The sequence below is a fragment of the Temnothorax longispinosus genome, chromosome 9 (assembly GCF_030848805.1).
Source record: "Temnothorax longispinosus isolate EJ_2023e chromosome 9, Tlon_JGU_v1, whole genome shotgun sequence".
Classification (NCBI taxonomy): domain Eukaryota; kingdom Metazoa; phylum Arthropoda; class Insecta; order Hymenoptera; family Formicidae; genus Temnothorax; species Temnothorax longispinosus.
Window position 1 is genome coordinate 6,575,710 of NC_092366.1, and position 25,646 is coordinate 6,601,355.

At 44.3% G+C, this 25,646-nt stretch overlaps 1 protein-coding gene across 1 annotated transcript in view; it reads left to right on the forward strand.

Annotated features, from left to right (window-relative positions):
* The window catches only part of LOC139819610 (uncharacterized), a 167,930-nt gene that overhangs the window by 24,093 nt on the left and 118,191 nt on the right, over positions 1-25,646 (forward strand). The window contains exon 2 of the mRNA XM_071789092.1: positions 21,205-21,243. The gene's annotated coding sequence lies outside the window, so the exon portion shown is untranslated. The remainder of the gene's footprint in view (positions 1-21,204; positions 21,244-25,646) is intronic.

Here is a 25,646-nt window from a genome sequence, read left to right on the forward strand (position 1 = left end):
ATTTCGTGCGACGCGAAATTGGGGGAATATTCCTAATTACACGTTGTCACGACCAAGTGAGTTTTTGCGTTTCACGGCGAGTCGCGGAAAAATCCGCACGCGTGTCGCCGCCGAATAAATCTGGCGGTTAACGAGCCATTATACGCAGCATTATGGTGGGATTAGCGCGTCGACGCGAGTGCGCAAAAATCGGCCCGCAAACACTAATTTTTTGCCGGCGCGATGCGGTGCCGACGCAACATCGGTGCTAGAATAGGCAAAGCCGACGCGGCGCGTTAGGACTAATAGCTATGAAATTAGAAGAAAGTTGGCCCCTCTGCGACGTCGTGACATTTACGACTCTTGAAATATGCGCGTTCGTTAACCCTTTAACTGTGTTATTTCATGATAAACACGTGTTCATGTCTCGCACGATGAGAAGTAAAAAGCGATAATCACAATATGTGCATGATTACCGAGAATTATTAAAGAATTGTTTCCAGCGGAGTCTGATTTGAGGAATGTTGTACGTACATATATATTTCAAAGAGATAATGGTAAGAGTAATTTTTTGTTTGGCTATTAAACGCTCGCTTCTTATCATCAGCCGTTCAGGCGGATGGCGGATTAAGACGCTCGCGCCGATTCGCGGAGGCATAATTAACGAAATTCATTATCCCGGCCGAAACTAATTTTGTAACGCCTCCTACGCCGTCGCCGCCGTCCCTTAATCGCGAAAAACCGTGAAATTTAATTAAATTTAGGAACGCGAAAGTGAACGAGGAAGGACGGAAGGGAAAGGACGGCGGTGGTCGATGCTAATAACGTTCTTGTCATGCCATAAAGGTATTAAACCACTGAAATAACGTCCTAGATTATCACGAGGGATCGATCCTTTAGATATTTCAAATATCGTTCTCGTGTCGCGCGCTACTTTTTCCGGCCGCGAAGAAAGTTCCCGAAGTCTCGCACCTGTCGAACGAAGTCGAGAAAATCATCGCGATAAATACGCGAAACGCGTTTTGGCGGTTTCATCAAAATTCTTGACATTGTTTGCCGGCCGCCATTGCAAAACATTTATTTAATATCCATGCAGGGGATCGCCGCTTTAATTATGACGATAATACATACCGAGCGTATTGGTTCTTTATACCGAGCGCGTTTAATTAAAAAATAACGCGCGCGGTCGACGTGACTTGGCGAAGATGATTTTTGATTTTGTTGCAGCGAGGAACAGTGACTTTTTATATCATCGATGCGTGCCAGCCGTTTTCAAACGGTAATTAATTAATACTTTACGGTTTTACGATATTAGAATTTAAAATTCTTAGAACGCGCGGCTCGATAGAACGTAGTATCAATTTGCAGATCTAAAAATTTCATGTTGTAAGTAAAATATTTTTAATCGATCGTTACATTTTACAGTTGAATTGTGTACACTTATATATTTCTCTTTCAATTTATTTAATGACAGCGAGCATCGTACGCTCGACTTTTGCAGAGCAACCAAGTTAGATGAAAGGATTGGTTATTAATGAAGATATTTCGAGGGCAGGTATCCACATATAGCGCGCGGCATGGAAACGGGCTGCTCTTTCACACGAGCCGGCTTGGCGTACGGTGCAATGCGGGAGATACATACTGCTCGCCATAAGATCGGACTTCGACGAAGCCACGTTTCCTAATTAATTAAAGTAATTAAGGCCCGGTCGAGTTATTGCTGGTATCACGGTCGCGTTATGAACCGCGTAACGAACGAATACCTGTCCTCGAGTGTTTGCTTGCAGTTGCGTTCTTGCAATCGCAAATTTCCTGTGCCACGGCAAGCGCAAAACCAGACCGCGATGATGATGCTTCGCTGGAGAATATAAACTGTTTTTAAATTATAAAAATAATAAAGGCAAATTAACAAACTAATGTAACTGTAAAATAAGTATATTCCACTCTTTTTTAAGTTGAGTTTTGTCTAGTTAAAAAAAAGTAAAGATTTTAATTGGCATTGTGTAATCGAAATTGTTACTAATAAACTATCAAATAGATAAAGAATTGCATATACGGTTTGAGCTTGGAATACCGTTGGTCCGTCGAGTCTCACAGATAAATTGTGTACATCAACGAGCGATAACAATATCGACATAGTACTCGAGAGGGTACTCGACTTAATCCCCGGGTTCCGCGGGATTTCGTGCTGCGACTTTTAATCTCCGTCCGGCAAAAGTCAATGCCGCGCGCGCGCATTTTTCCAAAATATCCGAGCATTATTATATATCCGCTTTTCGACGATTCTCTCTGCCGAGTCGAGTGGGTTTAACGGGGTGCGTTCGGCCGGGGAGTAGAGAACGGCTGTATATAGATATATGGCGGCCGGGATGGGAAGGAAAAGAAGTTACGAGTGTACACGTACGCCTGGCCGGATGCGCGCGTTCAATATTTGAGAGGATTTAAATTCGGACGTTGGACGTCCGGACGAATTTCAGTTGGATCGTTTAAAGGCGCGCCCGCCGTCAGGCCCTCGTGAATGATTAAGGCGCCTCGTCCTGGAAAAGGAGCGCGCGTCCTGAAGTCTGCGAGTCCTGGCGAGACTTTCCGGAATTGTCTACGTGCAAACGTATTCCGGACGAAATATCGGCGGACGTCGAGTTCTGCCGCGAATAAATAGAGAGTTCTCCGTGCTGGTCTTTTTCGCTTTCTTTCTCGCGCCAGCAAGGAGACTGCGAGAATTTTAGGGCTTTAATTTTCTTTTCATCTACATTGTGTCAGCTTAATAACCGTTAAAAAATAAAAATGTTAATAAATGCCTGTCGCGAGCATTATTAGATGCTATTCAGTATATAATAATACCGAGCGAATTTAAAATGACGAGTCGCAATTGACTGAAATTACTTAACTATATCACTATATATGGTTACGAACGATAAGCTTTGACGGAGGAGCGACACAATTCGGAAACTTCGCTCATTGCGTGCGCCCCGGACGCGGCTGCATTTTTCCCTGCGTTTCTCTCGTTCGCGGCGCAAATCCCCGAAATCCGCAGCAGGTCGGACAAATATAAATAACAGAATGATAATGAATCAAATCGTACGTGAAAAACCAATAAGTTATTGGCCAACCGGCGCGAATGATTGGCCCGCGGTGTACCTGCATTCCACTTCCCCTCTGTCGCTCTCTGCTCTTTTTCTTTCTCTCTCTTTCTGTTTCTTCCTCTGTCCCTCTATCTCTCTTACTCTCTCTTTCTCTCGTTGCAGTTTCCGCGCGCTGCGCTCGTTCACTGGTAGCCTACTCTCTTCCCCGCACAGTTCACGCATTTTTTTCTCCCTTTTTTCCCCGCGTCGCGTTTCCTCTCGCCCGCTGTTTCTCTCCAGCGACACGAGCGCGATCGGACAACACACACAGTGCATATTTTTCAATTAATTTAAATTACAAAACATCGCGGTAACGGTCGTGCATCCCTGCACACGCCTACCCCTTCCTCTTCTCCCTCCTCTGCTGCTCCTCCGATACGTCGCGTACGTGTGTGCGTGACACGCAGCGCACGTACGTCCGCGGTGGGGTACGTAATCATTTTTATTTTCGTGCGTGTCGCTGGCATTTTTTTCAGCGTCGTCACACACCCGCTCTTTCTCTTTTTCTCGCACTCTCTCTCTTTCTCTTTTTTACTCGTTCATTCTCTCTCTCCCCCCCCCCCTCTCTCTCTCTCTCTCTCTCTCTCTCTGTTCTCGCGATTTTTCTCATCCGGAGGTATGCCACAATCATAAATTCGTGACCCGCGGCCGGATACCTTCCAGCGTTAACGCCCGCGCAACGAACGCGCGATTCGGATTTCGATCGCGATCAGTGCGGTCGAAATCGCCCAAAAGAGGGAGCCAAATTTGCATATGGAATAACTAATTCATCGTGTGTTCAACGACTCCGGTCATTAGTTGTTCGTTCTTTTTAACCTACCCGACCGCGCGTTCATCCTCGCTCCACTACTCGCGTCACATTTTTCGCGTATCGTGATAGAGGATTTTTTCTTCTTTAAATCTCATGTTTTGATATGCTCGTTTTCTTAACGATTTAAAACCTTCTTTCCTCTCTTTAAAACTACTTGCCCGCTAAATTAAAAGTTATATGTTTAAAGATATAATTTTATTCTTCCTATAAATACAAAATATAATTTAAAACACTATAATATTTGTTTAATAAAATCTTATTAAACTACTTTCCATACACTTAAAAGTTTTATTGTTTTCATCTTGGGATATTGTTGAAAACTGGTTCGTATACGGACTGGTATAAAAAAGCTACTGTACTAACAGTAAAAAAATTCGTAAAATAGTAATAAGTAGCAGGTTTCGAAAAAGCAGACAATTGTTAATGCATCTTGTTGCAAAATGAATATTTTACTGTGTCTTTTACACGATGCTTATGTACATGCATAGAAAAAAAAGACATGCATAGAAGTGTATAATGCATCAGTGAACAAAATGATTGGCGCGGCCGAACCGTTTAGCCAAAAACTATGCTTGGATAAACTGGACGATTCACTGGTTGAGTGAAATCACCGAAATGGTAAAATTCTCTTTCATTGTCGTGTACGTTTTGATTTCATCGATACTCGGACAGATACAGGAGGAAAAATGAGAGGCGGGGAAGTTTATAATACATTAAATGTAATTAATCAAACAACACTGTTTGTGTATGTGCCTGCGTAGAAAAAAGTAGAGTACTTTCAGCAAAATATTTTTCACAGTAACGCCTCCTCAGCTTGTAGCATAACGTTCCGATTTAATCGATCGTTGCCCCGACACATTTAATTATGTGTAAAAAAAAAGTGATCGCGATTTCCTCGAAAAGAATTCTTTTCACGGACGGCGTGTCTCTTGGGCGTCTCTTTGAAAGTGCCCGGCACCGGTCGTGAGTTCACCCTTCCGTCCTCTCGGCCTCCCCCCCCCGCCTCTCAAACCCCTCTCGACCGTCTCTCTGTTTAATGCAGTCCATTAGAGTGCATTTAGATCGAGGGATAGTTAAAGCGCAGGTACGCCGCCATCGGAAAATTGTATGTTGTATGCCGCGCTGATAGGCGTGTGTACTTAGAAATGACATTAGTCGCGCGAGAGCGTGCTCCTTCTCGGCCTTTCGTTATACACCCCCTCCGGCCAACGGGAATTAACGCAAACGAGCAAATGGACGATCTTGCCGATGATAAAACTTGCGGGATTATAAACGTTGCACCGATGAGAAAACTTTTCCAAATAATTAACGTCCTTTTCCCACGTTCGCCGTGTGCGCGGATGACTGGTTTTAATACGCAACTCCGTATTAGATGTGATTGATTTAATTATGTTAGAAATGACTATGAAATAATTGTTTCGCGCGTTACGAATGTTAATTTGCAAATTAAATGAGAGAAGCTGATTACGGAAATATGTAGCTGACGTAGACAATCCGCGCGCGGTACTTGATTTAATTATACATCATTAATTCAGAACATTTGTCATACTTTCGGCTCAAGTTAATTACTCATGCTGTAATATGTAAATGTACTCTGTCGAGGATTAATCATTATACGGGAACTAAATCACGACGTTTCGCAAATAATAAATACCTAAAAGTTCATAAGCCGCGCGCGTCCGGCTTATTGTTGCATTATGTTTTTTTATTCGGCAAAGCGGTCGCGCTTGTTTAATGCATTTAGCAATATTATTAATAGCCGGGAATAAAGGTATTTCGAATATCTCAAATTACTAAGCGTCATGTGTGGCGATAAATTGTTGAAGCATAGATTGACGCAAATCGATGAAATGCACAATAAAAATATTACATAAAAAATTGCGCGCGATATTTTATTTCCAATAGCGCAAATTTTTTCAGATGGAGTGAGAAGATTGAACTAGTTATTCGTAATATCGACGCCCGTGGTATCGAACGAATACACCGGGTGTCCCAAACGACGGTTACTACTACCAGCGAACACTCAATCTGCGTCTCTTATTAGTCTTTTTAACTTTCAATGTTAAATAATACGGTGATTAAGGCTCGTACGACGCCACTTTCGAAGAATGATCCGACTATTAATCAACTGGAAACCAAACGCTCAGCATTTGCCAGCTGTTTTAACGAACTTATTGATCCGGGGGGTAATTTTTCATATTAAGCGGCTCATTAACCTGCTTTATATGATGGATCGGGGAAAAAATCCAGGGCTATCTTCGCGAACGGAGACCTACCGCTTCGCGTCCTTCATGGAGCACGCTATACGCGAAGGTGAAAATAGCTGTAGAAAGCGCGGCGGAGGCCGCCCCCGCCGGCGCTACTTAACTAAATGAATTCAATATCTCGGAATAAATACATTGATAAATCAGCCACTCCGCTAAAAGCTTACTTTACTTTGGCGAGCACTCGCGAACGCGCGCAAACAACGTACGCGCCTGCGCGTGTACGTACACACATACAGGCAGGCAGACATCTCGCCGCGAGAGAAAAAGAGGAACAGAAGAGAGACGAAGAGAGACGAAGAGAGACGAAGAGAGACAGAGAGAAAAAGATAGAGAGAAAGAGAGAGAGAGAGAGAGAAAGAAAGAGAGAGAGAGAGAGAGAGAGAGAGAGAGAGAGAGAGAGAGAGAGAGATTGAGCGGAAAGGCGAAGAGAGCGGGTGTACTTATAGAAGAGTGGTTTGCTCCGTCTATAAAGAATCTTGTTTGTTTCTGGCCGACGGATATCGAAGAAAAACTATTTGCCTCGGGGATTTAGAGTGTTTCGTGAGCCCTCCCCCTCTTACCTCCTCTCCTTCCTTCTGCTCTCCCGCCCCGCTGATCTCCTCCGATTCTCGCGCCCCTTTACGTTTCCCTCCCCTCTACGCTATCTCGCGAGGAGTAATACACGACGCAAATAAAACTTCATTCTTGCCGATTGTCCATCGACCTATCCGCTACCGCGGACCAATCCGAAGATGGACATGGAACGAGGGATCGATCGATTTGGCCGCGTGAGCCACATTTAAATCAGCACTGGAACACGAGAGAGAACGGAAACTGAAAAAGATTTCAAAATCTAAATAGACGCATCGAGACTGTTTCTTAATCCCCCGAAATCTTGCGGTTCCCGTAATAGTCTGATTACAAAAGAATCATCGTCAGAGAAGTTGATTTTTAATTTATTAAAACGTGACCTCTTTCCCTCTTAGAGCTTCGATAAGATATTCAAAAAGATCACTAGTAAAATGTGACCGAGTGTGTCAAGCAGCGAACTCCTTGAGATTCTCTTTCTCTCTCGCTGCATAAACAGCTTGACTCGTTTCGCGCCATAATTTGAGCAAGTAGAAACCGGCGAGGAGGATGAGAAAGCCGAGCCACGGTAGAAAAAGAGGGGACCAGCAGGTTAGCCTGATTAAAGAAAAATCCGCAACTTGTTGAACGTCTTAAATATTCATCCACCCATTCAATGTAGCATCTACTTAATAACCGGTGTTGCCAACATCCCTCGGAGCAACCGCCTCTACCACCGCTTCTTCTCACCCTTTACCTTTCCCCTATCTCCTTCCTTCCCTTCTGTCCCTCCGCTGTTTCTTGCGATCCATCGTCTCGGCAGGCCGCTACGAAGCCGCGACGGGGCAAATGAAATCCGCTAAAACGTTTTCTTAGCGGTATCGCCTGGGCTAAAAGCTAAAAGCGCTTTTAAATTCCGCCAACCCTCCCCTCACCGCGCCGGCCACCCGAGGAGACGTTAGGCTGCTAACTGAGCGCGCTGTTTGCACGGCGACACGTTCGAGCTTCTTCCATAGGCCCCTTGTTTGTTCGATACCCGTCCGTCGATTTACAACGCAACTACTTAGAGAAAAGAAAAAAAATGCTAACTAAAGAATGATAATTTGGAAAATTCTTCGTTAATTCGATAGTTCTACATATGTCATCGAATTGTTCCTTTGTTAGAGAAGTTAGAAATAATTTATACAATGGAATGTATCTTCATCTTCTTTTAAGTCTACTATATCTGTCTCTTATCGTGCGTAAAAAAATTTTTCGAATTTCACGTAATGCAAAATTTAACAAACTCGTCGCCCTCGTCGGCCGCTTTATCAAGATCGTAGCGAATCGACTAATCCAGTCGCGGGCGATCGAGAGAGTTGAAAGCTTAGACATTGCCGCGAGTGGTGTTTGAAAAGCGCCGGGACCGTGATGCCCCATAGAATTGTATCAGTTCCCGTTCCCGAAACAAGTTTCTTCCTGCGCGCCGCCGACGGGCGCAAAGGAAGAGACGTAAAAAGAAACACACGAGCGGCATTCATGTCCTACGTAAGAAAAAGAGGGACGAATGTGGGATGCAAGGAAGACGGGGAGACAAAAATGAGGGAGATCGACGGATCTGGCGAAAGGAGGGAGAGAATGAAAGAGAGAGAAAGACAGAGAAAGAGAGGTGAGAGCGGAAGATGTAGAGATTAAAAGAGGGACGGAAGAAGAGGATCGTGATGGGGGAGACAGGGGGAAAGGTGGGGGCGAGTTAAGTGGGTGCACCTACGCTCGGTAAAACAGAGCGGTCTCCGAATTGAGCCTGGCAGCGGTCCAGCCTAATGGAGACTCTTAGTGTAATTAAACGTAAACACATTCGAGGCGTCACGCTAATCTGAATGCTTATCGAGGTCCGCCGGTGTTGCCTCAGGGCCGTGTCTACCTGGCGCGCGCGCGCTCATCCTTGGAAATGGAGGGTCCCGTCCGTCCGACGAGGTTTGGTGTTTAAGGCGAAAATGTAGCTATACGTACCGCCGTTGTACGTGGTTGTTGCACTACGAGTATTTGCATTACGGCCACGTCTGATTTCGCTCTAGCGTATCGCGGAATTCGGGACTCTCTTTCGGATTTACGATATAATAATAGGTTGAGACGTATACACCCAGCACTTTTCGCACTTACGTGTAACGCGCTTTAAAAGTTGAGGAACTAAACGACGACGATACACAAGAGAATTCGGGACGCCAGAGACCGAGAGCGTGGCTCACTTAATAGCGTGTTTCACTTTGGCGCAAATTAATTGGCCGTCTCCGCCGAGTAGCTCGAGTAGCTTTTTATTTTCATCACATCGGCTGAATTATGCGACATCCACGTACCGTGCGATACCGCGGACGTTACGACGGAGGGGCGAGGCGGGAGGGTGCATTACGCGCGAGGCGAGCGGGGCGCGTTCGAGGGGAAACAGGTGTTTCGTTTAAATGCGTTGTAAATATCCGTCGGCGTGAATGCTCGCGATAATTCGATGCCCGCGTGGCACAAGATGCATGAAGGAGATGTGTGCGTGAATAAAAAATAGCCACTCTCGCATCTTATAGTTTCGAGAGGTATCCCTCTCAGACTTTTCGAATCCCTCCCCCTTCCCTCCTACGCGTCAATTTATTTCCACACAGTGTTGCAGCTGCTGGTTGGATAACAACAGTCGCAATTTTCTATGCTAATATTAAAGTACCGTTGAATATTATACTTATTAACAAACGAGATTGCTTTCGATAAAATGTGTTTTTCTTTCCGAGAAAGAAGACCGCGGGCTAATATGTATCACACCCGGCTAAATATAGATAATCGCTCGCGATCAGCCGATCGAGCGGAGGGTCAAGTAACAACCGATCGAGATCTTAAAAGCGCTTAAAACCCACGAGCTCACCTGCTCGATCTGCATAATGAAAGCCGTCCATTAGGCACCGTCGTCGACAGAAAAGGCGAAAAAAGAGTTATTAACTACAGACGCTAATAGTTACTCCATATAAGAACTATGAATCATGATTATTTTTACTAAATTAAGATTAATCGCGCGGAAAAAGAACGCGTAGCAAAGCATCTCAGGCGATATATCATTTGGCAATGAGAATAGAGGTCGTCGTTGGTGAATTGCGAAAAAACGTGACTTAACGCGCCGCAACCGAATAATTTGCTCTGCATTAAGGAAATTGCTAATTTCGTATTGCCGAGTTAAACAAGGCTTAAACCTCTTCACGTCTCCTCGTTGACGAGACGACGAGGCAAACACTATGAAGCATACAGGTTGGTAGCTCGGCAGGGAGGGCTAGGTTTACTGCTAATTGCTGTTGTATTACAACAACTAGTCAAAGGCAGCCCTCGACTTGCCCACCTCTCCCTCCCTCCCTCCCTCCTTTTCCAGCAGCTTCCCATCCGCTGCCGCCTCCACCTTTCCGAGTTCTAGTAGTTGCCTGCCATTATATTCAAAACTCTAACCGGATATACATCCAGGCAGCCGCAAAGTTGAATCGAGTCAATCTCGCTTCGCTACGAAAGTAGTTGGCGAGAAAAAAAACGCGAGAACAAGGTATTATCTGCGAGAGATTATGACGTCGTATCAGGGCGGAATCGCGGCAGCATTAATTAGGACTTAAAGACCTTTGGCCAGGCCACAGGTTTCCTCACGGGGACGGCGAAGCCTCGTTAGTGTCGCCAACTAATCAGCGTCGAGACGCCAATCTGCTGTTAGGCTGACACTGCTATTGTCGCTTAGAGATTGATACGGAACTACGCAGGGGACGTGGGGGCAATCATTTACTAGTAACGAAACACCAAATCATCTAATCGCCTGACCGTCCCCATTTAGCTACACGATCGCCTAGCCAAACACGCGATAATTGAGTTGCTCGAAAGAACGTCGACCTATCTTCTCATTGAGCTGTAAGACAGGCAGCCACCTTCTGTTTACGCGCATCCCTCAAATTGGATCGCGAATTCGACCATGCAGGTAGTCGCGGCAGACTCCGACAAAGACTCGTCCTTAGACGATCGCAATTAATTCGCGACTGGATGGGGGTCGAGGAGGGAGTTTGAGCAGGAGATGGTGGCGGGAAGGGGAGGGGGTTAATGGATTTCCACGCCGCCATCCGTACGGCCGTTCCCTGGAAGCTCGTCAGAGGTTCCATAATGCAGCACTGTGTGCAATTTTAAGCAACCCTTTATCCTGGCAGCCTCTTCCCCGTCCCCCACCCACCAACGCTCCACACGTATAAGACTCCGGTCCAATTACCTCCTTGCTACGCCGGCTGCTGCTGTTGGGAAGGGGTTGCATGATAGTTAATTACACCCCCTTTGCAACCCCCGCACCACCACCACCAGCATTACCACCACCACCGACGTGGCGTCTCCTCCTCCGCTCCGCTACGCTCCTTCCATCTTCTCTTCCTCCACCATTTCCACCCCCTCTACCTCGTCTCCCGTCCGCCCGTTCCAGGTTTCCAACCCCTCTTTCGTCTCCTCTCTACCCCTGCTATCCCTCTTCCTCCTCCTCCTCCTCCTCCGCCGCTTCCTCATCCTCCTTCTTCCTCTCTTGCCGCCACTGCTAATTACTATTTTTAAAACATTAAAAGTAAAGTTTGTTAAATGAGTGGGAGTTAATTATGAAGCTACCGGGAGAGGCCGGAGGTAATTGGAGCGAACGACAAACAAAGGCTCGTACCTACGGCCACGGACTACAGCTACACTCAGCCGCGGTAGGCAGGCGGGTGGGCCACCTACTACCTACTTTATTTTCGCGGAGAATTTCTGATCCATTCGCCATCGTTAATCCCGGCCACTCGTCCTCGTCCGCGCGCGCGGAGCTCTTTCATTCGTCCTGCCAATTACGAGAGCTCGAGGCGAATGTCGAACCGGTTAAATTGCGAGGCTCCTCCGCAGCCCAAGGCGAGGGCTGCACGCGAGAGCGTGTCCTCGTGTACAGACTGCGCGACTGCGACGCAACCCCGCGCACCCGTTCCCAATCCCATTCCCGTGCTCGTGCCCATGCCCGTGCCCGTGCCCGTGCTCGTTCCCGTTTCCGTTCCTATTCCCGTGCCCGACCGCATCTCACCGAGGAAAGAGGGACTAAATTCCCTCCCCCGAACTCCTCTCGTTCTCCTGCACAACGCGCGACCTACCCGTGCCTGTATGTGTACAACCAGCCTTTTCTACAGCATTCTGGTTATTAACACGCGATTCATTAATCGAACTTGTGGTCGACGCTCGTAATCGAACGACACTGAATCGCAATAGCAACTAAAATGCGACACCTGTCTGATACTCGATAGTTAACACTGGCCAAATTTTATTCACGAGAACATACAAACTCGCAATCGCACTCATATGATTTATTGAGAATTTATCGTAAGTAGATTACGTATGTGCAGGTTAGACTTAAAAATCTGAGTCCTGGTGTTTCTATAGTCAACTGAAACAATTAACAATTAACATCTAACCATGTCATTTTTCCGAACATTTTCCTCTCGTTCCGCGGGTGTACGGTTTCCATGCTACCGTTGAAAAAAAAAGAGGAAGAAATGGCACCGGTCATCGCATTAGCGAATATTAGACAGGTCTCGCGGTAACTTACGGGCCAATAAGTTTTTTTAAGGTATCGCGTTTCATGCCATTTGCGTGGGCGAGGAAGAGAGGTATCTCCGACGAAATCAAATAACGTGCGGGCGTGCGCGCACGCGAGGTTTGAGTTTTACGGTTATTAATTAACCGATACCAGATTTCTGCATTAGCGCTCCGTCCCCGCTAATGCATGGAATACAAGTACCGGGATAATATGTGTCCTTTCCGCGGCGGATAGATACGCCCGATACGAAGATACATCCGCGTATCAACAAAGAGCTGGATGCATCGGCGTATTACTCTCTTCGACGCATATTATCTTTCATTACATACTCTGAAATACGCTCATCTCGCGTAACTCCTTGTTTTAAGACCGATCGCTCTAAAAACAGGAGTATAGGATGTCCTCGGAGGCTGGATTTTATTCTTTCGAATCGACATTATTCGAATTCGCTTCGTTCATCGACGCGATATCGATAATAGTGACGAGCGGATAAAAAAAAAGGCTAAGGGCGGGCGGAAGAGTCGCGTCGTCATAAATCCTGAACGCTCCGTTAGTAAGACGTTTTCTCACGCTGTTGATCTAGCAAGATCAAAAGAAAGAGACAGCTACGTGTCGTGGAGAAGTGGCGATGTAAATAGAAACCTCTTTAGGGACATAACTCGGCGCACGCCGTCTGTGAAAGACATATGGCATCGGACGAGGGGCGTCGCCGGAGCGTGCGTTCGGTGTCTCCGTAACCGGCTCTGACGGATAGCGCCGGAAATAGCGAAAGGGAGATAGGCACGACGGGCCATCGTCGAACGGGTAGCGAGCGTGGAGCAACAGTCGAGCTCGCACCGTCTGGGAATCTCGCTGCCTGACGCTCGATCCTTTTATTTCTCACTTCATTCAAAGGTCATAATGCGGCCATTAATACCGCGTGCTATGTCCCCCTATATTTTGTATCGCGTGACGAAGATACCATAAATTTGTCAAGCAACAGCTTCACAAAAAGTTAACATACATTCCTAAATCTAGAATCGTCATATGAAACCAACAAAAATGACGAGATGGAAGGAGAATATTAGAGATTGTATCAGCGCAAAGAAAAATGGTTAGAAAGTTAGATAGCGATTAAAAAGAGAACTCGAGGAGGATGGCGAGGGATGAAGTCCGCATTTGGAACTATTTACTAAATACAACTACACGGAACAGGCGCGCCGACCTATACATCAGTGTTCTTCTTTATCGAACGCCTCCCGGATGCGCCGTATTTGGAACTATCGAACTTTAAAATAGACGCCCGCCGCAAACGCTTTCGCGGTAAGTTATATTCGTACGGGAGAAAACGAATTAATATAGATTTCGTAAAACAAAGTTAATGACATAGAATACCGTGAAATTTAGAAATAAAGAGGAGAGATTAATTTATGATATTTATTCTTCATAATTTACCGTTGATTCTCTGTTAAATCAAAGTGCTGTGTTAGGATCAAAAAATGCCATCGAAATATCTCTATTATGGAAGAACGCTTTCCAGGGAGGCGGAATTGTAATACGCCTGCTGAATACAATTGATCTATCATCGGGGAAAAAAAGCCAGAGAGGATTTTGCGGAATAGCAATTTCCAAACCTGCCAAGACACGCAACACAACTAAACGTTACCAATCTGGCGAAATCATTTATCACTAGCATGTCCGAGGCATTATACGGTATGTGCAAAACCATCGGGCGAGGAGGAAGGGCAAGAGGCGAACGAACGGACATTGGGTTGTGTGATGGACACTCAATTACTTTATGTGCCGGCAGCTAAAAATAACTGCATATATCGCGCCGGCATTGCGCAATGTACCCACTTCTCTCGAAAAGAGTAACAGTAAACATGTCTAAACCAGCCGATGCATTCGTTATTTAACAATTCCCACGACATTATACAGTATACCTCATATTACTTATATATATGAGTAATACTTCCTCGATTAATATCAATTAATTCTTCTCGGAACTTTTCTATGATAGAGCAAATATTAGCGTTCATAAAGAATTGCAATCTCGGACTTTTTTAGTCTCCTGTCTATTAGCCGTTTAATCAGCAAAATTCGCCGTTTGGCGTTTAATCAACAGCGCTACACCAATACGACAAGACGATAGGAGACGAGAAGCGAAGCGAAGATAAAAATAATGAACCAATGTGCGGTTTTGCTAATAACGAGGAAATAAATATTGCATGTTTCCGCGAGTGTGACGTCAAAATCGCGCAACGTGTGATTTCCATGGAAACAGAATCGTCGCGATGCAACGCGGCGCGGTGGTTGTTTTACGAGTCTGTTTTTCGTCTATGCTAATATACGACTATGACGATCGTAATCGTTTCCATCCCTACTGCCGAGCCCCCAACCCGATATTATCCAATGGGCTTGTAGATACTTTAGAGTTTTCGCGAGCGCTTCAAAGTAACTTTCCGAGGATTTAACGAGTTCGCCGCGAGCACCGACGCCGCTCTTATATTGTCTTCCGACTGTAAAAAAAAAAAAAAAATAACGCCGTTATTCTCGCATCATTTGCTTGTAATAATTCCTTAAAAGTTTCTAAATCATTCCTTGAAGTCTTCACTTAACGTCGATCCTCCTTCGGCTCATAAATAATATATTTGATTATTGAGCAAGCACACCAAAATTTCTTTTGTCTCGTATTTACTGAGAACTCACTCGCGCGACCAATATTCCTCAACATTGAATTCTCGCTGTACATCTTTCCAAGTGTAAGACAAGGGAAAAGAAAATCTCGACGCGCGGCGTCTTTTTAATTACACAAATTTACACGGAGCCACTCCCCGAACGCGGAGCCGTCAGAATTCTCCGAACAAGGAAAGCCGGGTGGAAAAGCACTGGCACGCGAACCTGGCCCTTCCGCCCCCTCGCCCCGTCTGTCGACCGCCGCAATTTGCCTGTTTTCCTCGCACCGTTGCAACCCTCGTACGAAGTGCTATCCCTGCTCGCTGACTCTTATTTCACGGATGCAATATAACCGCGAACATAATCTCGAGATAGCGAGAATAATTTCTGCAACAGGGTTAATCAAAGCGTGTATATGCAGCATATATTTGGATACAGTGTTTCAGAACTACGGAAATCAACTATAGCTTCTGTACGAAAAGCAAAAATTGCCGCAATTGATTTGCAAATTTACGGCGTACGTAAATTTTGTGATATATTTGCACACGTGACCACAATGTAACGTCTAATAAATTAGAGTTGATGAGCCCCTATAAAGAACACACGCATCGTGAGATAAAAAACGATGCATCATTTTCAAATCATAATTACTCAGTCGGGGAGAAAGACGCGGGGTGGAATGAGGTACCGAGTAGAACAACGTATACGACAAGGGGATGTTCCCCTTTCCGCCCCCTCCTCAGGGCATTGTATCCCAGGGGCCGTTATTCAGAGGAACCGGCTCGATTTGAGAGCCGCGGCGATGCAGCTGGCATTTAGCAGGCATTCAATTAAATATTGATCCAGCTCCGTTTAGCGCCGGTAAACAATTATGCACGCTAATTAATGCCCCGGCGTTGTCGGCGCAATCGAACCGAATCGTCCTCGAATACGCCGCATTCGGCTCGTCGTGGATCATCGATCTCGCGGGATATACGTTCTTCTCTGCGGGCGAGCCGCTCGATCCTAATTAACATAGGAATATCGATCGCGAGGAATCGAGAAACGGTAGACGAATGAATGAACACGACTTTGGTATGAAATATGGATAACATGAAACGAGAATGACTCGAGAGAGGCAATAATAATTTAAAAAGACATTACGGATGAAGTGCTTTGAGAATAAATAAAATAATTAATCGAAATGTCTTTCACGTTAAGAAATACTATAAAGACACGTCTTCGTTTTGCCTTGTATAATTCGTTCTGAAACGCCGAATTAAATAAAATTGCCAATCCGAGAAAAATGGTTTTTCTCTTAAATCGCTCGACAGTAGACGCGCCCCGTAAATTCGACAAACGCATCCAACATGCCGCAACTAACTGGAAACGTAGAAACAGCGGCTTGCCGCGCGCATGTGTAGGAACGCGCGAGCGCGTAACAACCGGCTCCCTTCGACAATTTTGTCTGCAAGGATACTAATTTCGTAACGTCTTCGTCTAATCATCCTAAAGGTCTCGCGGTGTGCGTGTCCCGTCGGCGGCACAACGAGCGTGATGAGCGGAGGTGCGGAGAGAGAGGAGAGAAGATGCGCAACTAGCGAGAGAGCCCCGGTATAATTAAAACAGCGCCGAGGAGAGTCTACGAGAAGAGACAGACACCGTGCTGATTTCATTAAACGTCTTACCTCGGCGCAACCTGCTTTCTGTTTAGTTCGGGACCTTTCGAGGCTTTCATTTCGTTTGCTTGCGTCGAAGGGAAAAACCAAGAAAAGTATGAGACGCGTCCCACGCGACGATTCTCGAGGCTCTAACGTTCGTTTCCGTGCAAATTAGAATTTGCTGCGTCAAATTTTCGTAGAGAATTTCGAGGAAACAAGGCGCCAAATTTGTTCACCGCGAAAAGAAAATTCAATACGCAAGACGCAAATGTTGTTCTATACAGAATATAATTTTTAGGAAAGAAAATCTATCGCATATGAGTTTCATGAAATAATACCACTATTTCCTAACTTTCGATTATTGAGGTCTGTTGTAACGATTACTCGATTACATTGCATGCGTGTAAAATCATTAACCGGTAGATACGCGCCATTTACGATCACAGCGCATCCAATTATAGGTTGTCAATCGCAGGGCGCCATGGCTCCAATCTACAGCCCTTCGCGTGTACGAGATGACACGGTCTGTTTACAGATTCTAATAATCCGCCCACGCCGAGCGATTCTATATAGCAATAAATTACGCCGCCTCGTAAAATCCCAGCGAGGATCTCGACGCGCCTCCACCAAAGTTCCTTGATTGTTTACACGTTACCAGCGCGTCTTTAGCGAGCAGTTTAACGTCCGGGAAGCGCGCATCGAAAAGGATCGTTTAAATCAGCCACGAGGACTGTCGCGAGTAAAGGTGTGCGAAGATGCGGGCAAAGAGACGCATGTCCGTGTCCACTGGCTCGCGAAATTCCGTGGCACACAGTTGCGACATGAACAAGTTGCTCCTTAATGAATTTCTCAGCGGGCGCCCTTCGAAAATTCTCACGTGGCCTTCTGAACCCCGCAGATCTCATCGACGTTCTGATTTACGCGTCGTGATCTCCGATCTTCCTACGAATGCCAAATGATGGAAGGAATAACAACCCTTTCCCATCTCAAACCTCCTTCTTTCTCTCCTACGTCCTAAGCCTTCCCTTTATTCGCGCCCGGAGCATAAATAATCCAAGCAAATTTATAATGACAATTACCATAAAAATTGTCACACAATAAAATATTCGGAGAAATTTACGATCGTGGAGCCCCGAGCGGAATTTTCTGAGAGCTCCGGAGAGGGAGGCCACGCAATTCCCTTCGCCCTTTACGCCATCCCCGTCCCATCCCCGGCTCCGCACGTGAGCGCAGAACTTTACAGCCAATTATTTTATACGCCGCTTTATTGTGGCCATATCTTGTCTCCCGAAAGTTCCACGATTGGGATCCACGAATCGAACGCGGTGAACAACTCGATTATTTTGCGCTACGAGAAATATTTCATACAAACTATTCACAGACGAATTTTATTAAATGGTGTATCGCTATATAAATTAACATTTTATAATATATACAATAAATATTAATTTACATCTAACGAAAATAATTTTAACGGATTAACGTTATAATATTCAACCGCTCTTGATTTAATTCACAACTGAGTAATTATATGTAAAGCTCAGTCCTTTGTATATTAGATACGCTATAGAATTGGATATTTCAACAACTACACATCATATATTTACACGGAATACTTTATTGTAACGCCGGCCATTAATTACTTAGTCAAAGAAGTCCTGTGCTGCGCGGGAGCCTTCGTTAACGTTAAATACGTCCCTGGCGCGTTAGTGTAAATCAAGCAATGGTAGTCTCTTTCCCTCGTAGATCCGGGGTAAACGCGAGGGCGGGGTAAAGAGTGCAAAGGGGCCAGGAAGGGGCAGCTAAATGATCTCATTAGCACATTCCTGGCTGGCCGCCTCTTCCATGTGTCAACCGAACTCAGCTTACCCTACGAAACTGTTCAGGACGACTTAACTGTCGCGTAAATAATCTTCTGCTTGGGTGCCGGCCCTAACGAACGCTGAATGTTTAACGAAGACGCCTCAATACGAGCAATATCGATTTTTTCACCGCTTTCAACGTCCGTCACGCAATATATTCGTTACAAGTTTCATATTGATCAAATTAGCCTTTCTTTTGGCTGACGTTTGTGTGATAAATAATATCGATATTTTAGATAACATTAACTTACTACATTTTTGGAATCCCTTAACATCATGGTTGCGTATGTTTGGAGTAAGTCGACCTATTCAGGATAAATTCTAGAAATAGGATTGTTAGAGAAAGCGCTGCCGGAACAATGCGTAGACACCTGTTTGGACACGTGGGAATATATAAACGAACGACGTCCATTTGCACCGATGCGGAAGACTTTAAGGGTGGGCAGTGTGCAGGCAACCAAAATAAGTAGCCATTCGTCTTGCGCAACAATCCCTGATTTTCTGATCCTGTAGCTTCGTTTACTTTTTGTTATTTGCTCTTGTGTATACATTACATTAAAAAGATTAAAAACTTTAATTTATAAATTAAGCCATCTCGATACTCGAGAATACAAGCGAAACGCTATTATCGAATTGGTGCCTGAAATTGTTGTCATATCTTTCCGCCCATCGTTTTCTTCAGACATTCACGAACTGTCTTCCTCCCCTTCTCTCTTTCTCTTTCTCTTTCTCTTTCTCTGTCTAAATAAGTCCGCACACGTACGCGAGAAACATTCAGCGTTCTATAGCGCGGCGCTAGGCGGATTTAATCCTAGCAAATTAATTCCATTTTCTCGGAGCATCGCGCATTCTCTGTGTTTCGTCCTTCATCAGCTCGGCTATGTGCAGCCAGCCCTTTCCCTTGGTATGCCTGGCCCCCCTTCGACCTTCTCCACCGCCGAGTCCTAGGACTCGGTGCCTTGCCGAACCATCCCCGCAGCCTCCCCTCGTCGAAAAGCTATACTCGAGCCGGTCTACAAGGAATTGTTAATTGCTCGTGCAGCGCCAATTTGCATAAATCAATTTTAAATCAACTCTCCGGCCTGCGAAGAGTGCGCGCGGGGCGTCTCGCAGGCTGGAAACGCACAGGATATGCACAGGTGCCCGACGAGACGCGACGAGATGCGACGCGACGCGACGCAACGCGACGCAACCCGACGCAACGCGATGCCACGTACCGTTCGTACCGCACGACGACTTATACACAGGGTGTCTTGAACGGGTACGGTACGTCGCGCCATCCGAGGCGTCGATGTATGTATATGCGTGCGTGCGCGATCGTGCCGACTCATCACGACCTGCGTGCGTGTTCGAGTTTGCACGCGGTCGAACAGAGTAACCCCCGATGGTGTATCGAACCGGCGCGGCGCGGCCACGGGGGCGAAAAAGTTCCGCGGAGTGACAACGGCGTATCGCGTGACCGAGGGACGAGGAGCGCGTCGGCGAAAGAAGGGACGTGGAATTTCAATGGCGCATAAAAATGAGATGTTTAGATGAAAACGAGAAGATAAGCGGACACGGGAGAACGGACGGCGGCCATTTAAATTGTAATTTTCAGTGCGAGTTCTATACGAGAGATCGCGTGTCCGTAATGTATGCGCATCTCAAGACGTTCCACGTTTGCACAGTGGTGTACGTATACCGTGCACCTCATGCCTGAGTGTCGCCGGACAACGCGCAACGAAAAACTAGCCGCCTTATGTAACCTTGATCGAATTTGCCGCGCCATTTTCCGTTCAATTAAAAGACAGCCTACGATATTATTTCTAATCATTGTGCTCAGAAATAATATTAAAAAAATAATCTATGTATTTGTTTATAAAAAATAAAATGCTATAGTCTTGAATCGCACTATTACTTGGATCGGAAAGCGAGACGTACTTATCGAGCGATATATGATTTTCTTATAACGGCCTATACTTGATATCGTGCTTGACAACGCGGCACGTTTGTCGCGCGGAATTGAGTTCTCGATCGGATTATTGAGAGTTTTAGTAGGTTTGAAACATGCAAAGCAGAAGACGGTAAAGTACCGAGCCCAGCAGACCATTACTCGAAAGAGCGGCTTGTTTAAAGAAACATACGTTGTAGAACGATGCCCCTGGGTATAACGCGAGGGCTGATCGCTCGTGTCACCCGCGATTATGGCGTCCCAAGACTGACTGCAGTACGTCACGCAGAATGTATGAATGTAAAAAAATTATTTGAGAGTCGAATACACCTCGCTATCTACAGAAAAAACACAACGTTCCCTTAATTTAAACATTCTCGAATAAAGAACACGTGTATGTTTAGAACAACGTGCAAAGACAGTGATACGTATGCATAATATAGATATCTTATAAGATTAGAAAATATGTATGAAACAAACGTACATAACAATATGATACAGAAATCTTTCGGAAATAACAGGGAAGTGACATGGTAATAACTTAGAAATACAGCGGAGCGATATGTAAATGATATAGCAGTGAGAATGACACACACACTCACACACACACATCGTATTCTTTCAAAATAGCTTAAAAGTTAAGGATGATATAAAAATGTAACGTAGCTCGATATCGTCACTGATATTGACAAAATATCCTCCGACGTGCTATCTGCGTGTTTTATTATACATTAGAAAAATATATTACCTCTTTCTCTCTACCGGAATATTTGAGAATATATGAGAATTTATATGAGAATAAAATAATTGATTGCAGGTTGTCGAGTATGGTTGGAGGTTCCTTTGCCTAACTTAGGTGAGTGAATTATACTATTACATTATGCATGCAATTAATTTATTCGAAATCCGATAGCGTTAATTGATTTACCGTTAAACGACATTTTGCTATTAATAAATTCTTCGTCTTCTATACTTTAAGTAAATGAATGAGCGTGACAAAATGCATTACGAAATTTCGCAATTTCGAAATTCGTAGATTAATATTTTCCTGTTGTAAGGATTAAATTATTCAGCGAAGAAATCACTTCACGGCGCGCATTCCCGCTCTATAGTAGGGTTGCTTCGTATAATATACGGCCGAGGCAGGTATTTGTATCTGTAACAGTAATTACTAGAGCGCGCAGATACATTCTCAGCAGAATTAATCGCGTGAGTATTGATCAATTCTCAGGAAACGTAAAGTCGCTTTCACATGCGGGTCTCGGATACAACAGCGTGGAATGCGTTTTATTTTCTCATCTATAACAGCAATCTATAACAATCTTTTTATCATTAAAGAAACGAACTCTAAACAATATCAATTGTAACGTAAAAACGTATTAAATACTCTCAAAATTCAGTGTTTTTTGCTTCATATATAATCACGTTTCATAGAATTTTTCCTTCACGCCAATGAGAAACCACCGCATCGATGAAGAACATCAGACATTACGACGTCATTGTTCCGCATAATTAATTTTGTACAATTCTCGATTGTTCCTGACGACGGCGATGACGACGACGACGACGACGACGACGACGAGGACGAGGACGAGGACGACGTTTCATCGCGACGCGCTGCGCCGCGGCACGCAGGGCGGCAAACTTGCACGATTGTTTTGAAACGAAAGTAAATTTAATTTACCGGCTAATTATCGCCCGTGCAAAGTTCTGAATTAAACTTGTAATTGGCTTTCGCTTGATTCGAAGAAATTGTACTAAGCCACCCTTCTCCACCCTCTTCTTCGCTCCCTCTCTCTTTCTCATTCTAGGCACCTATCTCCATCCTACTACGAGACATTCTATGTAATCTTCCATATAGACGTGTATGTGTATCGATACGCACGCAAGGGAAATCCAGCCCGATCTAGCTATCGCAGGTCTTATCGTATGCCAAACTAAGCGCTGATGTACACGTTAAGCCTAGTATAAGCCTATTTTCAGCGATTATTCTTAACAGATTTGAAAAAAATATTTTTCAATGTATATGTTCGTTAACCTTTGTACGTGAGCGACTGTTCGACGATATGAGAATAACACGTTTTGTTTCCTGAACCGAGAACGAAAAATAAAATACAACGCTTTCGAATTCCAAGCAGTATCTTTACTGAATGGCGTTTGAAACTGACCAGACTCGAAAATATAGACATTGTCGGTCAATTGTACCTGAAACGTACTCCAACTATTCGCAATTAAACTTCACAGATTGTTTTTGGACAATATACGCAGACGATGTACGTAGCACTGTATTAGTCTTTAGTTGAGTCGTCAAAGTCAGGTTGTTACTTTATCGCGGTTAACAGGAATTTATTCTCCTTTATACGATCAAAAAATTGCAACTGAAATTTCGAATAATTAGATTTTAATCATCGGACAGACCGTTGATTTAATATTTAATATACAAGTTTGTACTATTTCGGATCGCGCCTTTAGAATACGTTTCGTCAATAAAGCTTCGTCCATCTTCTCTTGACTAGTATTATCATATTAATGCTTCTGTTATTGCGTTCGTAAATTTTGCAAGCGGATAAAATAAATTTTAATTTCGCCTAGGCAAAAGCTCTCCTCGCGAGCCTTCCTAATTTTTCTGGAGAACCGTTAAAGATACCGGATTTCCTTTTGAGGAACAAAAGAACGTGCTAGAAAACGGCACAGAAGCTTAATTATACTCGGCTGTTCGAAAAACGGTCCGCGAAGAAAGGTATTTTAAAATTCCTGAAAAGAGTACCGACACGTAGAAAAACGCGTTTAGTTCTGAGAAGCACTCCAGTTCTCGAACTATATAATCATATTTTATGATAATAAGTGGCGCGTGCATGAACTGTATGTGTGTTTAATGATAATTTCTTTATTTGAATCGACCCTCAAAAAGGTTGCCCACCTCCGCCTTAAATAGCTACAGAGATTTTCATCGCTCGTGCGCCATACACGCCGTACACGCACACGCAATTGTAGAATTTCACGGTATACTATGTGGGAAAATGGCTCTTTGTTTAGAATGTACGCAGTACGCGTATACACGTGTGTAGGGCAGATATGCTGAAACAGATAAGGGGAGATACGACTCGGCTTAAGGAAGCGGTTAATTACCAGAAGATAGTAAATTGCCAGTAGCACGGACTTGTGCTTCGCTTATATCTGAAGAAACCTTTATCCCGATCACAGATACCTGCAAGTAATAATCATCCGATCGTTTACAAGTTGATTAGCAATAAACGTTCAAAGAAATTGATTGCTTGAAAAAAAAAAAAAAACACGCAAGCACTACTTTGCTTTAATCTAACCGTCGATGATATAATTTTACTCAATCTGATCGCGAATGTGATCTGGTTTATTAGAACTGGCTTGATGCAGCTTGCTTGATCTAGTTTACTCTGATGTCGCCAGTAGTCTCTTAATCTAGTTTAACCACATCATATTGCCGATGAGACACAGTTCTCACAGCTTTCATTTTACATCTTCTAAAACTAAACAAAATGTTGAGCTTGTTATATAATTTTGGCAATTAAAAAAATGACTAAGGGGGTGATGGGGTAGCAAAGCTAAGCCGTGCATCCGTGAAGTCGAAGATAGCACACACGTGACGTCACAGGACACGTCGCTCAAAGCCTGAGAATGGCCGGAAGTCGTGAAATGGGATTACCTGTTCATACGTATGCGGCCGTTCCAAGGTGATAATTGAATAGATAGCCGCCCTCCGCTTCTTCCACCTGGCCACCTCTTCTTCGATTTTCCTTCGTTAACGAACATACTAGTCCGCGATATACCATGCGACAGCAAAAAATTTGTCCCAGAATTTCTCGTAATGGTCAGAAGAGACTTAATGTGATAAACGCGTCCACCCAACGAAAATGGTTTGCTCAACGATTTCTAAGGTCGTGAAGTAAGCGAAGTTGCTTCTTTTTGTGATGTCAATTATGTCGCGGCACAACCTCTACGGAGGCATTTAAATATAAAATCTAATTTTTAAAAACGTAATCTTTTTAAATGCACTCCTGCCAGCTTCGAATCGAATTAGCTTTGAATGAATTATTTCGGGATAAAGGAGACTAAACACAAGACTAGAGCAGACCGAGCTAACTTGGAATACGTTGCTTAAAATTAGGCTAAGCGAGACCAGATTAGACTTAGACTGTGCATCGGGCTATACTAGACGCGAGCAGAGTTCGCGGTAACGTCCGCCTTTCGCGAATACGATGATAGAGATAAAAGAGTGCGGCAAGAATCGAAAATAAAAGGCGCGGCCAGGCGTGGAAGACCTGTTTCCCATTAGAGTCTCTTCGCAGGCGTTTAATCACCCAATTAAGAGGATTTTCACGTATGTTAATTAGTCAAAACACATGCGAAGCGTCATTTCTCTTTCCTCTTGCGGCTCTTAAGCTCGAGGCCTCGATTGCACTCAAGGGCTCAAAAGAGATCAAAAGGAGGCACGTCGCAAGACGTACTACGTATTCGTACACGTGTGCGTGGGAGAGGCACGTTGTAGTGTAGACACCCAAATGTATCCACCTTAATTCATACATTTGCGAGCAATATTGATATATCATTTAGTTTCGAGATTACAGTTGCAAAATAATTGTGTTCTTAGAATTTCAAGCTTTTGAACCAGGGGGGAATTAAGCAGATACACTCATCTCCCTCTGCTGCGTATTCTAGGTCGTTTCTGAAAAGTCTAATTTCAACATCAGGGAGGGACCCCATTTTGAGGATACCATTAAATTGACATCTCGTATATCAGAGAGAAGTATGGCGTTGCTCGCGGGAGTCCTCTCTAGTTCAAGCCGAGATTAGCCAACATGCTCGAATTTTGGCACGAGTGCAATACGGAAGAGATTCTGCGTCTTTGCCTTCGTTACGTCGGTAAATCCGAAATTATTTTTTTTTTAGTCGATAGAAAACAATATTTATTACTTTTCATGTTTTGTACTACCATACGTATAATTTATCATACGCAAATGCAAACATCGTGCAACATGAAAAATACCGCACATTTTTAGATCGTTAAAATAATTTGTTCCATTAAGATGGACTTGATAAATTGAATTTTTGCCAAAAATGCATTTTATCCGATTATTTGAAAAATCATTATCTTCGAAGATTATTCCCCTTCAAACTTTTAATCATTTCCTATTTTTTGAAACTGGTGTAGCTGTCGGAAACTGCAACTGTGGAACCCTTTCACCATAATCATAATGCCCCAGCAGTGTTAATGAAAAAACG